Genomic DNA, 18,253 nt, shown 5'->3' on the forward strand with positions numbered 1-18,253 from the left:
TCACGGAAACAATTAGATTTTAATGTTAGAAAACAAATTAAAACCATATTTACATTTCAATATTTATGTAAAAACATTTATAGAAAACAAAAACATTTAAAAATAGTTAATGGAGAACATTTCATTCCTAGACAGTGCTAATATGTTGTGCTGTTCTGAACAAAGTTTGTGTTTAATCCCTGGACTGTAAGTATAGTGCGGCATGACTATTCCTGAACATATACTCCACAGAGAATCTATCCTATACAAGACAGACATTAAAGCAGGACTCCGGGCCCACATTTTATTAACCCGTGCAGTGGGGCTTCTCCCGCACTGCAAGGGTTAACAGCTTCTTTTTGTCTAGATTATACTCACCCAATCATCAGAGCCAGCAGTGCTCCCTCCAGCCTGTCCCTTCGTCCACTACAGCAATGGTATGTCATTTGACGTCCTCACCTCCTATACACTGTGTCTTAGAATGCAATGACTCAGGGACCTTAGACCACTGCAGAGGAGAGGGAGAGAGGTGGAAGGGACTAGGGCTGCAACAACTAATCGACATAATCGATTATTGAAAAAGTTGTCAACTTTTTCAATAATCGATTAATCGGCTTCCGATCAGTTGGCCCTGTTCACGGCTCCACACACGCTGCGCGCCGCACCTCCTCCCCACCTCACACTCGCCGCTGCCAGACCCGCCCGCATCCATGCTCTTCACGCCGCACCTCCTCCCCGCCTCACACTCACCGCCCGCCCACATCCACGATCGGCACAGGGATGCGGGGAGATGTAGTGAGGAGCAGGCGTGGGGGGATGACAGCCGCCGATAGACAGGTCCAATCTCAGAAGCAAGTTGCTGGAAGACTGCTCAGGTAAGCCTGCACTTTCCCCCCCACATGGCGCTCTATAATGTATTGCTGGGATTTGTATTCCTCTATAGCTGATGGTACATTGTGCTGTATATTATACATGGGAATACAAATCCCAGCAATACATTATACACTGTATGTATAATGTATTGCTGGGATTTGTTGTACTCCTCTATAGCTGGTGATATTCTGCACTGCGCTGTATAGAGGACTACAAATGCAAGCAATAATACATTATACAGCGCAATGCAGAATACCACCAGCTATGGAGGACTACAACAAATTCCAGCAATAATACATAATACAGTGGTGCAATGCCGAATACCACCAGCTATAGAGGACTACAAAACCCAGCAACAGTACATTATACAGAGCAATGCAGAATACCACCAGCTATAACGTACTATTGCTGGGATTTGTTGTAGTCCTCTATAGCTGGTCATATTCTGCATTGTGCTGTATAATTTATTATTGCTGGGTTTTGTAGTCCTCTATAGCCGGTGCCATTCTGCATTGATTGCTGTATAATTTTACACTTTCCTTTTCACTATATTGCACACCACACTATTTTTTTTCTTTTTTACTTCCACCACTCCAAGCTTGCTCCTGTGATGGAGTGCAATCTCAATACAAACTAGTAGTCCATCACTGGAGCCATTTTTAAAAATGTATTTTATTGTTTATCCGATTAACCGAACTTAATAATCGGCTAACTAATCGATTTTGAAAATAATCGTTAGCTGCAGCTCTAGAAGGGACGAGTCTTAAAGCAAGCCGGCTCAGAGAATCAAGAGAGTATAACTTTTTTAACCTAGACAAAAACAAGCAGTTAACCCTTGCAGTGCGGGGGGAATAGCCCCACCGCAAGGGTTAATAAAATGTGTGCCTGGAGTTCTGCTTTAAAAAGCCAGGGGGCTTTCTCAGAACTCCAGCCTCCACTGGTAGGATAATATTTGAATGGTTTGTAAGGGACAACATACAAGAGAACTTGGTAGAACATATTATAAAACTACAGCACAAATACACTATATTGCCAAAAGTATTGGGACACCCCTCACTCACTGGATTGAGGTGTTCCAACCACCTCCATAGCCACAGGTGTATAAAATCAAGCACTAAGGCGTGCAGACTGCTTCAACAAACATTTGTGAAAGAATGAGTCGCTCTCAGGAGCTCAGTGAATTCAAGCATGGTACCGTGATAGATTGCCACCTGTGCAATAAGTACATCTATGAAATTTCCTTGCTACTAAATATTCTGCGGTCACCTGTTAGTGGTATTATAACAAAGTGGAAGCAACTGGGAACAACAGCAACTCAGCCACAAAGTGGTAGGCCACATAAAATGACAAAGCGGGGTCAAAGTTTGGTGGAGGGGGGATTATGGTGTGGGGTTGTTTTTCAGGGGTTGGGCTTGGCCCCTTAGATCCAGTGAAGGGAACCCTTAAGGCATCAGCATACGAAGACATTTTGGACAATTTCATGCTCCCAACTTTGTGGGAACAGTTTGGGGATGGCACCTTCCTGTTCCACCATGACTGCGCACCAGTGCACAAAGCAAGGTCCATGAAGACATGGATGGGTGAGTTTGGGGTGGAGGAACTTGACTGGCCTGCACAGAGTCCTGACCTCAACCTCCCAGATAGCAAGGATAACTTGTGGCAGGGTGAAATTGTAATTTTTGTTAACTTGCTGCACATATTCCTGGCAAGTTGTAGACTTGCAGAACACTTGCAGCACAAGTTCTAGTTGACACTTTTTGAATTTGTAGCAAATTTGCTTGGCAAGTCTACAGCAAGTCCTGCAGGTCTAAGCAAGAGCTCTGCAAGCTCGCTGATCTGGAGACTTGCAATGCAGACTTGCTGTAATTGTGCAACAAAATTGTGAAGATTGGCAAGTCTGCAATACTTTAGCAAGTCATTTTCAAACTTGCAGCTCAATTGTTTGCTATCTGGGCTGATAGAACACCTTTGGGATGATTTAGAGTGGAGACTGCGAGCCAGGCCTTCTCGTCCAACATCAGTACCTGGCATCACAAATGGTCCAACATTCCCATAGACACACTCCTAAACCTTGTGAACACCTTCCCAGAAGAGTTGAAGCTGTTATAGCGGCAAAAGGTGGGCCAACTCAATATTGAACCCTACAGACTAAGACTGGGATGCCATTAAAATTCATGTGTTTGTAAAGGCCGGCACCCCAATACTTTTGGTAATATAGTGTATATGAAAAGCAGATCATGTCAAACAGTTTCGTTGATTATTATAATAGTAAGCAGAAACTTGGACAAGGGGATGGCTGTGGATGTAGTAGATTTGGACCTTACTGAAGTGCTTGGCATGAGTCCTCAGACAGCTAATGTGCAAATTAGAAGAGCCGTAATCAATGATGCTTGCTATGAACGGTCTAAGGTTAAAAGCAGTGTCTCTCAAGGTTCAATATCGGCGACCATTCGTTTTTACCTTATTTTTATCAATCAATAAGTTTGGGAATAAAAGAGCAGCATCCCTTTTTGCAGATCACACATCGTTATGTAGTAGAACAGGGGTCAGCAACCTCTTCCACATTCTGTTACTTCTAATGGCAATTTAAACTCAATTATTATCATATTAATAGGTGCACATATGAAAAATATCCACATATATTATTAAGATACCAAACAGTAAACCGGACTTACAGTTTTAATGTGATTCTCTTTCCCTGGCTTTCACAGCTTAGTTGTGCTATGTCTAGCCTGGAAGATGTTAAAGTGATTTTAAAGTCCAAAGGTTTTTAAGCTATTACAAATGCTGATTGAGCCAATTACTTGCAATCGATGCCTCTCCTTTATGTTGATAAGTTATAGTTTCCTGCAGAATCGACTGGTTGCCTGAGCACTGGTCCCGATATCCTGTTTTAGGGTGGCTGCTTTCCCTTGTAAGGTCCTAGGGAGCCACCCTGGTGTGTGCTAGTAAGCTGTGTGCGTGTCTCCCCTGCTACCCTCTTTTCCCTTTATGCGATTAGGAATTAATCACTATCCCTGGACGCACAGCCGATGTGTCCAGGGAAAGTGATTGATTCCTAACCACATGTAATTGTATCACACTCGATTGCATGCGGTGTGCCAGCGTTCTGCTCCTTTCAAATACCACTGCTGTCACATGATCATTAGCTTGAATGGACAACAGCTGCCACTTGTAAATGGCAGATCTGGAATTCCTGCTGCAGGAAATCGCAGGTTCCTGATGCAGGGATCCCTGACTGAACGCACCTACATTCTAGGTGTGAATGAGGGCTAAGTCTACTATCCCAGAAAAACACCAATTGGAAGGTCTGAGAGATGGTTGGTAGTGAGGCTTCACTCTTCCTTTAAAAGTTCAGATTTCCATAAACTTTAAGCTCCCTTTCTTTTTAGATCTACTGATCAGTCACTGACTGTAAACTGTGCATCTGCATTTGTTTTTTTTAGAATATGTTTAGTTTGAATTACTGATCCTTTCACAGAAGACTCTCTAAGGACTTTCTTATTACTGACTGCATCACTGGACAGAAGGTTGATGTGTTTAGTTTGTAAGGTCAGACCATCAGAACATTAATATATTGCTTCTCTGGATTTTATTGCAGGGTGCATTTTAGTTGTAGGCTTCTGGTAGAATTAGTTTTACATTTCTCTTCCAAATCTCATTGCAGATGTTTGGTTGTAACTGTGAAATTTGATCACAGCTTCTGAGTTCTGGAGCTTTTGGCTTTGCTAAGCCTGTGTCTGTCTGTGTCTGGTGCAGGGAAATACACCATCAGAATGTGGATAAATAATTGATATATTTATATGTGCTGTACTGTACATACATATCCACACACAAGCAACATTATATATACAGTGTACACACACACACATATATATACATATACATACATACATACATACATATCACACACACACACTGAGTGGCCAGATTATTATGACCACCCCATCAGTACTTCGTTGGGCCACCTTTTGCCTTTAATACTACGGCGATTCTTCTTGGCATTGACTCCACAAGATGTTGAAAGGTGATGCGAGGAATCAGACACCATGCCTGATGAATAGCACTGTCCAGTTCTGTGAGATTTGATGGTTGTGGAACCAGCTGCCTGATGGCTCTTTCAACTTCGTCTAGGGCTGCAACAACTAAATCGGCATAATCAATTATAATCGATGATTGAAAAAGTTGTCAACTTTTTCAATCATCGATTAATCGGCTTCCGATTGGTTGACCCTGTTCACGGCTCCACACCTTCTCCTCCCCACCTCACGCTCGCCTCTGCCAGACCCGCCCGCATCCACACGCCGCACCTCCTCCCTGCCTCACGCTCACCGCCCGGCCAAATCCACGATCGGCACAGGGACGCGGGGAGACAGCAGGTGTGGGTGGATGACGGCCGCCGATAGACAGGCCGATTTCAGAAACAAGTTGCTGGAAGACTGCTCAGGTAAGGATATGGGAAGATATGGGTAAACAGCCTTTGAACGTGGGATGATTGCTGGCGCTCGGAGCCATGGAGCGAGTATCAGCAAAACAGCAGAATTCGTCAAATATACACACACACATACATACACACACACACTATATATATTTGTGTGTGTGTAGGACAAATATATTGTGTGCAAAATTGACTTGCCACACTGTTCACATCAATCCTGCGTGCCTGATTTTCTATCCAATTCGTTTTTGTTTTTTTACTTTCTAATTAGGGATGCACCGATACCAAGTACTGTACTCAGTACAAGTACAGATACTTTTCCAGCTCCAAGACTAGACGACTAGACCAGAGAAAAATTCAAAAGTTAGGAGGCAGCTGTCATTGTTATGGAGCATACGGAGCTCCTGGGATTTGTGCATCTCTGTTTTATTGTATGATTTTGGTTTTATATATAAAGGGATGCACCGATACCAGTTTTGCAAGTACAAGTACTGATACTTGCCAAAGTACTTACAAGTACTGATACATTTTTGTTTATTGTTATGTGACAGTTTTTCTAAAAAAATACAGACCAATGATTTCAGGACAGTGGTGGAGCACCAGAGCCAGGTCCCAGCTGCCACCGCTGCAACCCTGGTAGTGAAAATGCCAAGTATCGGCATTTGTACTCGAAAAGTATTGGTGCATCCCTATTTCTAATAATGAATCTAACTATTAGAATAATTTCTAATATTTATTCTGATTATTGGGTCCTAAAACAGAAGTCAGGAAGTTACATTCTTTAGGCAGCATAGCCATCTTTTAAAAGAATTCAGAACAGTGATGTATGATTATGTATACTAAAAGAAACAAAGAACCAGAACCCAGAAGTGACCCATATACTGTGGCGATCTGGTAGTGGAACTAGCAATTCTTTTTTACATTCTAGTGAACCACATGTGCCACAAGGACATTTCCTTTGTCAAGGCGGAATACTAAAATTTGTAGGTTAAAACCCAAAGCTGTCTGAACATAATATATAATACTGGTCTCCAGTGACCCTCCTCTGAACTCAAATATTCCAGTGACCGTCCCTTCTTCTTCCAAATTATGCACACAAATCTAACCGACGGAGCCAAAAGAGGACAAACTCCTCAAATGGGTCCCAGATGTGTCCGTACGTCTTCTAAACACAATATTCAGTCACAACTTTCTCCTGGTATATTCATATCTTGTAAGTAATAATGGCTGCTCAGGCTATTATTTTATATTACTTTCTGTCATACAGTCTGCCATAGTGCACATAATTGTCTACAAGCCTACAATTCTGGCTTTATTCCTCTAACGGTTTTACAGCATTTCTACCTTTATTGAATGGAAATATTAGGTAATGTGTTTCAAGTTTATAGCTCATGTTGAAGTCCAATAAAATGTATGGTATACAGCCCTAACCAGCCTTTCTCCACCAGGGTTCTGTGAAAATTGCCCCCTTGGTGTTCAATGAAGGTGAGAGATAAATCCACTACTACTCAAGGAATTCCTATCAACCTCTAGTGCAGGGGTAGGCACACTTCGGTCCTCCAACTGTTGTGCAATTACAAATCCCACTAGGTCATTGTAAGACCCGGATAGCCCCAGACATGACTACTAGAGGCAGATGCATGACAGGATTTGTAGTTTTACAACAGCTGGATGGCCAGAGTTTGCCTACCCCTGCACTAGAGATTGATAGGAATTCCTTGAGTAGTGGTGGATTTCTCTCTCACTGTGATTGAACACCAAGGGTGCAATTTTCAACTGACATCTAGTGTTCAGGGTCACAACTACATTTACCACCAATGGTGGACTTTTTTGCCAAATGCGAATGTAAGTGGGCTCTTCTCCACTGACTACCAATGTAAGTGAACACTTCACTTTTTACAGTCTGTGTTTCTTTTTCTGGCCATTATTATTTGTTTCATGGCATGATTATTAGGCCCCTTTCGGATAGGTCCCTTCATTTGATCCACAGGAGTTCCATGCACAGATCCTGCTGATTGGAACGGATGTCACCGTTGTAACATCTGTGCCTATCCAGTTTTTTCCCCCATCTTGTAATGGAGGAAAAAAATGAAATTACTGGACCCATGTTGGTCTGGGGAATCGGATGTAAGAGGACACGTGTCCATTTGCATCAGATTATCCCCGATCCAGTGTGGTCAGGTCCATCAAAATAAAACTCTGACCTGTTTGTTGTTCAGGACCTGGTCGGAGAGGGGACTGATCAGATGTAAACTGACACTTGTCCATTTAGATCCGGCTGCCCAAAGACTAAGATTGGGCTTCCAAGCTGAAAAGCTGACAGGCAGACCTGATCGGAACTCCTGTTTAAAAGGGGCCTTAGTGAAAATAATTTTGTCCTATAGAACAGGGAGGTGTTGTAAAATGATCCGCTCTGACAGATAATCTAGGTATTCCAAATTCTATATTGTTTTATTTATTTATTCCTGTATCTACTAATCACACCAACGTGCCATGAATTAGAAAGCGCATTTTTCATAATACAACATGTCCATTTTATTCTGCATTTTTGTGCGATGGGAGCCCCATTGCAGTCAATAGCAATGCAGCAGAACGCATACACATGTATTTTGATATGTTGGCAACAGGCATTAACAAGCCTTGATCAATGAGGGTTAATAGTACCGACTCCAAATCCTACATTCAAAAATAGACAGAAGACACGCCTCAATATTGTATGTCAGCACACAAAGGAAATGCATGTTAATGCATGAAAAAGCACCTGCCTAATGCTACAACAAAAAATGCACTTGGCGCACATGCATAGATCTAAGTGGGCCATCAATCTCTCTCAATCTGCACTATAAAATACATTACAGTAACATTCACATTAACGTGGAAGCTCACCCTAGAATGAACACTAAACAGTTATATAACATATATACCTTGATACATGCATATCCCCATGCTTGACTTCTGTTCACGCTCCGGTTGTCCTTTGGAAACTACCAGCCATTAACCAGACAACTCATGGTGTAGCTCAGCCCACCTCATGCTATCTCTTTGACAGCATCAGTGCAGAGAGGAAGCATTTTCCTATCAAGCTTTGCAATCACAAGGCGTAGATAGCATTGGGTTTAGGCAACACCATTAGTTGCATGGGGTTGATAATAAATGGTCGTTGATTTCCAATGCGGGTTGCTGGACAACCAAATGGGTGCACAGAAATCAAACATGGTGTTGTGTATTTATCAAGCTACATGTGTTAGAAGGATGTTGAATGTTCACAAGCTACATTTCCAATATATTGTTCTTTTTGGGTTTTTTTTAAGTCTCTAAATACCATTTTTGATGGGTTTTTAAGTGGTTCCATTATGACGATTCCTTAGACTATCCTCAAGGACCAAAGCACCAAGGACCAAAGCACTTCTTCATAAGAAGAAGTCTCAAAGAGTCTTCAACCGTCATATTAGAAGGGAGCTCTTTTGCTCGATGGCACTCTATAGCTGCTGTCACTCACAGTGAGAATGGCAGGGATATGGGTTTGTGAGCCTGTGATGACACAGAGCGACTGGGAAACCACAGGCTCCCTGCTGTTCACTTCGTAACCTGGACTGTGCATGTCTGTTAACGCTACAACAGGTCTGAACCCACGGATAGAGTGGTCAGAGATCAGAAGGAAGAGGGGAAGAAGCAACAATACTGGCGCTATGACCAGGTTTTTATAGATGTTTTAATGGTGAAAAAAACAGGGCATTGTAACTGTAAAGAAACAAGGTCTCAAGTGAATAATTGAATTCTTTGCATTGACATACATTTGGGTTTTTAAAACAATATGCCTAACAGGGTTATTCACAAAAGGGTGAAGAGTTCGGAGAAGGCAGGAGAAGTGAACAATCTAGGTCAAAATATCCGATTTGGAAAAATTCTCCCATTCAGCTCACTTTCCACTTCATCCATGTTGTCCTAGATTGTTCACTTCTCCTGCCTTCTCCAAACTCTTCACACTTTTGTTAACCCTGCTAGTGTCAACTGAGCCCCATGTATAGAAGGTTGTGCTCACCACACCTGAAGCCCCCTTCTCTGATTGCTTATATAGTGAACACTACGAGCAGTTATCCAACCGTTCACGTGCTGGGCTGTTTTGCTGAATGCGACGCAGGGCATCTTAGTAAAATCTTATCCTGCAGCGATTGTACTGTGTTTGTCAAAAATGATAATAGGTTCAGACTGATGCAGGTGGAACTCAGATGGCCTCTTAAAGCTGAACTCTAGGCACATATAAAAGACACACTAATACATCATTACCATTTTTTCTTTAAATAGAAGCAGTTTAGTTACCAAATTTGACTTGGAATCAACCTATTGTACTCCTCTGTACAGCAAAACACTTACATTGGGATAGGGAGAGGCAGGACAAGTAGCCAAATCAGTTGTGCTGCAGGGCTCAAGAACATGGGACGGGGAAAGTGTTGCTGAACCGCAGCAGAGAAAAATTAGGTGGTGTTCAGCCCTACTAGACAGGGCCGTGTCAAGCTCAGAACTGGACAGAAATGCAAATCCTTTGGCAGGTAAGGCCCCTCTCACATGGGCATACCGAACAGGTCTATGCCTGATGTTAGTCTGTGGACAGCTGGATCTAAATGGACATGTGCCGTTTATATTCGGTTATGTAAAGATGCTAAAAATGATTATATCTACAGTTCATGGTACGTTAGTGTGATTAGTAGATACAGTAATAAATAAAACAATATAGAATTTGGGATACCTAGAGTATCTGTTAGAGTGGATCAGTTTACAACACTTCCCTGCTCTATAGGACAAGATTATTTTCAGTAAGGCCCCTTCTACATGGGCGTTCCAATCAGGTCCATCTGTGGTTTTTCAGTTTGGAGTCTATAAGCAGCAGGATCTAAATGGACAGGCATCTCTTTACATCCAGCTACCCCCAGCTCTGGAAAAACAAACAGATCACAGTTTTTTGTTTCGATGGACCTGATCATGCTGGCTCGGAGGTGATCTGATATAAAAGGACACATGCCCATTTACATCCAATTCCCCATAGACCAACATGGGCCTGGTATTTCCAGTTTTTTCCTCCATCGCAAGATGGAGGAAAAAACTGGACGGACACGGATGTCACTGTTGTGCATGGATCCACTACGTATTGGTACTGAAGGTGCCTGTGTGAAAGGGGCCTAAAACAGCTTATTTATGTGTATTTCAGTTGTGTATTTATCTATTTGCCTTGAGTTCAGTTTCAAGAGGCAACCTGTATTTACATTAATGCACCTGGCTGTTTGGGATTTGAGATTCACAGGTCAGACACATAAAAGACTGTTGCAGATCATTTGCTATACTAGAAGTGGCATGATAAATATCACTTTGACCACACTAGGAGTGTTGGCAGCCCTGACAAACAATACCGACATTAAATAGGAAGGTGAGAGGTGATGCTGGATCACAAAGACAACATCAACTGTATATTCAAATAACATTTAATAGGGTTGTTCTCAGACCATAGGTACATTTGGGACCCTTAGGTATAACCTTAAGCTGAAGGGAACTTTTGGCAGGCTAGGTTTCCTTCCAGGTACAATACACAGTAGATGGATACTGGGTAAAACCTAGAAATAAATTATGAATACATGAGCATGCAATTAACCAGAGAACAGCTCAAATGACCACACTTTGGGGCCAATGGCCTACCACTACGCCAGTCACATTTGGAAAGATCTGTTCCTCTTTAAAGGCCTGATCTTTGCAGGAAATCCTCAAATATGTGGCATCACTTGCAAATATCGAGCCATATACGCGCATCCTAACAAACATTACTGAAAAAAACCCTTAAAAGCTTTTGTAGACCCTACAGAAATTGCACTAACCCATCACGTTATATCTTCTTATAATGCGTCCTAATTAGAGAAAAGCCCTCCACGACCAAGCAGAAACTGTTTGGATGAAGACGAGTATGGTGGTTGTGGCTCATTAAGCCCAAAAGCAATCAATAGGAAAATTCCTGTGTGATCAATAGTTCAGAGCTCTGTACTAAATACCAGTTACATTTCATTACAACTAGAACATAAGTGTGCAGCATGTTCAATCACTAATGGAATTATTTCCCAGCAGAGGTGGTGCTGCCTATTATTGCAGAGCATTAAAGCACAACTCCAGGCAAATAAACGAAAAAACACCCTTTAGTCTGGTTATAGGTTCATTAAAAATCATTAAATGTATTTAAAAATTCTGCTTGTGTAATAGACTAAAATCTTCACGTCTTCTTCCCATAAACCTCTGCAAAAGATCCTCAGGGAGCTGCTGCACTGTGAGCCAATCAGGGTCTATTGCTTTGCATAAAGCTCTCAGCTGTGTTTTAGGTCACTTTGTATTTCTGCGCTGACCCCACAAAGATAATGGGCTGGCAGTGGTGCCAATGCACAAATATAATTGCCAAGCAAGGCTCAGCAAAGCTTGGTCATATGCACAAATGTGACTGGTGTGTTTAACGTCTCTGGTCTCGTTCTTGTGCTACACAAGGCATTGTGGGGATTATAGGCACATTAAGGCCTCATGCACACTAGCAGGCTGTGTTTAGGTCAACAGAAGTTATCTGGTAAGTAAAAACAACTTTATGCTTCCCAGATCACTTTTTTCTGTGCTGGGCTTAGTCGCGTTTGCATGCATTTACATGCGTTTTGCTGCATAAAACTGGGCTAGTCGGACCCAGAATGCAGAAATTTCTATTTTGGGTAGACTGACCTACACTGAAGGCACTAGATGCTGCTGGATGCCTAGGTGTACATTCAGTCATAGAAATGCGGTCCAAATGCACCTGAACTCAAAGTTTTAGTACGTAGTGTGCATGAGGCCTAAAGCTAAACTCGGCTATTGTAACTCCCCCCTCATTGCCCGACCTCAACACAGGCTATCCTCCCTTCAGACTATCATGAATGTTGCTGCTAGACCTAGACACATCCACTTAAAAGGAGAACTATGAGGTGAGTGATTTTCACTCATCCTCATAGTTCTAGCCGACCTGTGACAATGAAACTGTCACAGGTCGGCTCAGTAGATCGGGAAGTGAGCGAACACATACAGGCGCTCGCTCACTTCTTGATCCTGTCACTGCAGAGAGGCGCGACAGGGGAGGGACTGGATTCCCCCCTCCCAGCTCCGATCCTCCAGCGCTGACTGGCGGAACGGACGGGGGAGGGGGCGGGTACAGCTGGCTCTGCCTCTAGATAGGCAGAGCCAGCTGTCACTCACGCAGCTGGGTGGATCCAGACATAATTGTCGCGATTCGTTCCGGCTGCGGCGTCTCAGTATACTGCGAGCTCTAGCTCGCGGTATACTGAGCTTTGGGTGACGGGAGTACGCTAGTTACCCTTAGGAGAACTATTGGGAAAAACCCTAACCCCATAATTCTCCTTTAACCAACAGCTCAGTGTCTGCAACGACCCCCCTGACAATCCCTGCACGGGCTTCCACTCGCCTACCCCCCTCTGACAATCCCTGCACTGGCTTCCATTCACCCAAAGAGTAAAATTAAAAATATTACCAACCACTTACAGAGCAATCCACAACTTTGCCCCCGGATATATCTCTAAATGTGTCTCAAATCATCACCCTAACCGCCCCCTCTGCTCCTCCAAAGACCTCCTACTCTTTAGCATCCTCGTCAACTCCTCCCATTCTCGCCTCCAGGACTTCTCTAGAGTCTCTCCCATCCTCTTGAACACTCTACCCCAACCTGTCCGTCTATCTCATACTATGTCTGCCTTAGGCGATCCGTGAAGACTCATCGCTTCAGGGAAGCCTATCCTGACACAACCTAACCACTGAAACACTTTCTCAAACAAATGTATTCCCACACAGCTACAACCATTTTGTATCAAGATATAGATTTATATTTCTGTCCATTCAGTCTTGATATTTGCACAGTTGCACCAGAAAACACATCCCTGTCTGGCAGAGTAAGAGGCCTGGTTTTTCTCAGCTGCAGTTGGGCAACACTACAGGTCACTTGTCCAGCCGATGTCTGGACTGTGAAGGAGAAGCAGCAAACTGATGAACTCTACTCCCTTGCATTTAAAAATACATTTATTCATGTATTAATGAATACAGATTTGCATTAATTTGTGTCGTTTATAGCTGCCAGGAATTCAGCTGCACCCCATTCATAATGCCCAACTGGTGGCCCGAATAGAGGACTGCCATGTCACCTTTATGGCCTTCCTATATAGTCTGAATCCAGGAATCTGTAAAACATTTTATTTAGTAATGCTAATTTTTGTATATCACCTATTTTTCTGCCTGTAGATTTCTAAGAAGGCAGAAAACAACTGCGATGCCTGAAGCTTCAGGTATACTTTGTTTAAGATGGTAATGATCAAATCTTTGGGACCCCCACAATGAGGAGTTCAGAGATGTTAAATGAGGAGTTCAGAGGTGTTATACTGGAGACATGCTTCTCCTCAAAACAACTGGCAAACAAATCTCTAATAAAATAAAAAATAAGGTGCAACTTTTTTCTTTGTCTTTGCAAAATAGTGTAAACTGTCAGGCTGCCCACCATCGCATTTTCTGTGTATCCTATCTTCTGTCCCTCATGCTAACAATCTCTTCATCTGTTCAGTCCACCTATCCATGCTACCGATCCAGTTTTACAGGTTATATATGTCTGGGAAAATTCCATGAGCCACACAACCAGATTAAACTTCAAGCCTAATCTGCCATCTGTCCAACGTTCACCTGGAAAGCCCTGGCATAGCCCATTTTTAAAGAAAGCCCTTCTGCCCGCCATTAAAGTGACATTAAGGGCAAAACATTTTTTCCCTCCCCCCCATGTAAATGTTAGCACTTACCTTAAATGATGTCTCTTTTTCCGATCTTCCTCTTCTTTCCCCATGTTTTCATGTGTCCCTCCAGCGGTGTGACGTCACTCCGATCCAGCGCTGACTGCCCTGTCTCTCCGATCCAGCGGTGTCTGCAGGCGGGTGCACGCGTCCATAGACTTACCTTGCGTCTCTGCTCGTCTCCCGGCCGAGAATCGGAACTGCGCATGCGCCCGCCCCAAGATCCTTTGCGGCCGTACGAGCAGTTCCTGATTCTCGGTGCGGGAGCGAGCGGCGATAACGAGGTAAGTTTAAAATGATTTGTTTTTTTTTTTTACACTTCTTGCCTATATCTACTGCATGCTAGCAGTAGATATAGGCAAAAAAAAACCGGAGGGTTTAGAACCCCTTTAACTATTGAAGTGTAGAATTGTAACATGTTAAGCATAGCAAGTGGTACAACCATTTCTGCTAAGGTTCCTTACTGCTATGTAGAAGAGCATCCAAACACAGTCTGTTTCTCAGACAGCGTTTCAACGGTAGCTGGGAGCAGCAGAAAATAGAATGCCCCCACACCTCACCCACAAATCTGTGTGAAGTATCTGTAAGAATCTGCCATATGCCCCCTTTCAGCTTCAAAATAAAGAAGGCCTTAAGGTGCCCATACACCTTACAATTATCTGCAGATTTTTGTCAGATGGAAAAAGTGCAACAGATTGGCCCAGGTGGAGATTCCTCCATCCACACAGCTTAGCATAGATGGAGGAACCTGTTGCACCTTTTCCAACTGACCACAGAAAATCTGCAGATAATTGTAAGGTGTATGGCCAGCTATAGGCTTATCACTAGACCAGGGGTGGGCAATTCTGGCCCTTCAGCTGTGCTTTAACTACAAATCACAACATGCTTCTGGGAGTCATGCCTGTAACTGTCAGTCTTGCAATGCCTCATGCTGAAGGGCAGGAATTGCCCACCTCTGCACCAGACCATACAAGAAGGTATTATGTACTGTTGCTTGTTGGAACCCAATTCAAGTACATGTGAACCCATGTTTTGCCATGCTGGCAAACTAACCAAAGTGCATCTAATAAGTGAAAGAAAGGTGGAAAGAAGCGCTGCAACCCTGGGATTTGCTGGAAAAAGTGCATCTAATGCCAATTGTTATATATTTTTTTTTTTTTAAATAAAGCAGAATAGAATTAAAGAGATTCACCCTCTATAATTCTCCTGGTTCCCTGAAATATTGAATGGACTAACCCTTTATTTAAGTAACATAATAAAAGTGACCAACAGACCAATACTTTTCACGTTAATATTAATTTATATTGTGCTAAGTGAAACGTTGCTATATATATTAACCTATGTTGCAATTTCTGATATTGGTCTTGCTCCAGCTCACAAATTAGCACTGTCTCGTTTTTGTACCAGTTCCAAAGAAATGAATTTTGAACGTACTACTTTATTGCACCATGCCTCACGTCATTACACTAAATGAGACGGCAGCAAGGCTTCCAGTGGAGAGGCTGCATGGATTTGTGCTAGAAACTGCACTATAACATTCCCTGCTGGGCCTCCAAGGTAAAATAAAATCTTTGGCCCGCACAAGTCCAGATTTCAATCTAAGCTTGGATAAGTAAACTGCAGCAGGAGAAACAGAAAGATGGAGGAACGAGGAGAGGAAAAACCTGGCTGATGAAACATGAAGAAATATGGATTTGTTGCTGACTAAATAAATACAAAAATCAGACTTGGCTGCCACTCCTGTAGGGATCATGGAGCGAAAGCCAACAAGGGGCTGGTTGTTATGGATTGCAGTTATGGCTCCCCTTTGAACCAGTTTTCCAAAATTAGAGAGAGACAGAGGCCAGAAAAAAAAAAACACACGTTTTAATATAGAAAAGGCATATCCAATGAGGCTAAAATAATGATGAGGAGCAAAGTGCAGTGACTCCAGGCAACAATGAAAGTCAACCTGTGACTGCTAACTCCATGGGCATGCCTGAAGTCAGCAGATAAATGATATATTGCACTATGGACTACCAGAGTTCTAAAGCCAAGTTTGTAATTGCATATGGTACATTTGCCCTGGGTTTGATGCTAAGGAATCCTTTTCCTAAAACAGAAGAATGTTTGGGTGGATTCTATTTCTTACTTATGTTTGCACTGGTGGATCTACTGATAGATCCACATTAACCTGAGCCTAATCAAATCCATCAAAGCAAGATTAGCAAGCTTCTTGGTTTTTTTTAAGGCTGGACTGCACTCAGGATTCTCTTGTGAGCTGTGCAACCTCCCTCTTATGCTCCAGGGCTGCGAAAGGGTTCAGAGAGAATGCTGAGCTGGAAGCAAATGGCACACACTAGCCTGCTCCTTTCCTCAGGCTACATAATAGATAAACCAATGTATGGAAATCAAACACTTTAAGAAAATCTTTTTTTTTTTTTTAACAATGATTGCTGTAGCTTCCTTCTCTATTGAAAGGGTTATTAGCAGTTTCAAAACAGGCATTAGTTGTGTTTGTTTACATTGGAAAAAGGGTATTATAAGGAGACTTTATTACCTTGTATAAACATATACAAAAGCACAGCTTGGATATCTCTGCTGAGGCCTTTTTATTAAGAGGGCTTTGCAAAGGGCACAGGGCATCCCTAGCAATCTGGGAAAAGGTAAAGGTAATTTGGTGCTCAGCTGTGTAAAGAGGTCTTTCCATAAAGTAAATATGGACAGTCCTACTTGCAGACCTTGGTATTAACACAGAACTACCTTTAAATAATAAAAAAAATAATAATAAAAAGGGGGTCACAACCGAGAACAATACATATAACATTTGTTTTATATGAGCTCCAGTTGTGCTTTTACTAATATCTGCATAACTTTCTGGGAAATTCTTCACAAGTTTGCAACGAGCAGCCTCCGAGAAATTCTTCACAAGTTTGCACCAAGCAGCCTCGGAGAATAAGTATTCACAGATGGTTAAGAGCCTGCACAATGCCCTTAGTAGGCAAAAACACAACTTCTGGGATCTGTAGTGGGTGTGTTTGAGAATTCCTCTCCTGCCTCCCAAGCGGGAGTTCTCATATCACCAGAAGGAAGTGTTGGCAAACTGTTGGACTATGCTCAAACTGGATATACACTAGTAGATTTTCAAATGGTCTTTCATATGAAAAAACTCTCAGAATTTTCAATAATGCCATCAGAGACTTGCAGAATATTGTTCGAAATTTAGTTTGATTTTAATATTCGATTTTAGAATGAATGGATTTTCTCGAACGGAAACCACATTCACCATTAGAATTGTATTTGTTTGAGAAAAAAAAAAATTCCTTCCCAGCCCTTCTATTTTTATTAGAAAAGCGAACAAACATTCCAAAAACAATTTTTTCCCAAAAGAAATTCTTCTGGTGTATAGCCAGCTTAAGGTCACTGTCAGACTGGCAGGCCGATCAGGTCCGCCTGTTGGTTTTTCCAGATCGGATGCCCAATATAAGTCTATGAGCAGTGGGAGCCAAACGGTTGCCCCTGGCTCCGGCCCAGGAAAATAATCGAAAAAGTGTTACGTATCCCCGGACCTGATTGAGCCGGATCGGGGGTAATCTGATTTAAATGGGCACAAGTCTGTTTACATCCCATTTCCCATAGACTGATATGGGGTCCGGTCATTTCAGTTTTTTCCTCCATCTTGCGATGGAGGAATAAAACGGATGGACACGGATGTCACAGCGGTGACATTCAATCTGTACCGCTCCAAATCAGGAGGGGAGCCATGCACAGATCCCTTCCTGATAAGAAAGTGTGAAAGGGGCCTTAGTCCTGGATGCAAACTACCAACACACAGCAGGCAAGCTATCCTCCAAATCTCAAGAGTTAATTTACACCGTCGTACCTTTAAAAACTGGTATTTATTAAAATCAGGGCTTGACTCAGAGCCGGGTAGCCAATGCTCCTTAAAAATTACAGTTGGAGCCTAAAGTAGGGTAAATACTATGAAAGTTTTGGCCAGTTCCTGATGAACGGGCCAAAATTTGCACAGTCCCTTCTGTCCGGCATCCTTCAATCAGTTGGCTGATCCTTTGGTTATCAGTATACAACTATACTATCTGGTAGCACAAATAATAACATGTAAATTGTAGAAATCCATAACAACCTATCA

The 18,253-nt window shown here is 42.5% G+C and overlaps 1 protein-coding gene across 2 annotated transcripts in view; it reads right to left on the bottom strand.

Moving 5' to 3' along the window:
• The window catches only part of MPPED2 (metallophosphoesterase domain containing 2), a 158,383-nt gene that overhangs the window by 97,662 nt on the left and 42,468 nt on the right, over window positions 1-18,253 (bottom strand). The gene's annotated exons all lie outside the window — the stretch shown is intronic.

Source organism: Nanorana parkeri, unplaced genomic scaffold (genome assembly GCF_000935625.1).
Source record: "Nanorana parkeri isolate BGI_ZX_2015 unplaced genomic scaffold, ASM93562v1 scaffold30, whole genome shotgun sequence".
NCBI classification, from domain to species: Eukaryota; Metazoa; Chordata; class Amphibia; order Anura; family Dicroglossidae; genus Nanorana; species Nanorana parkeri.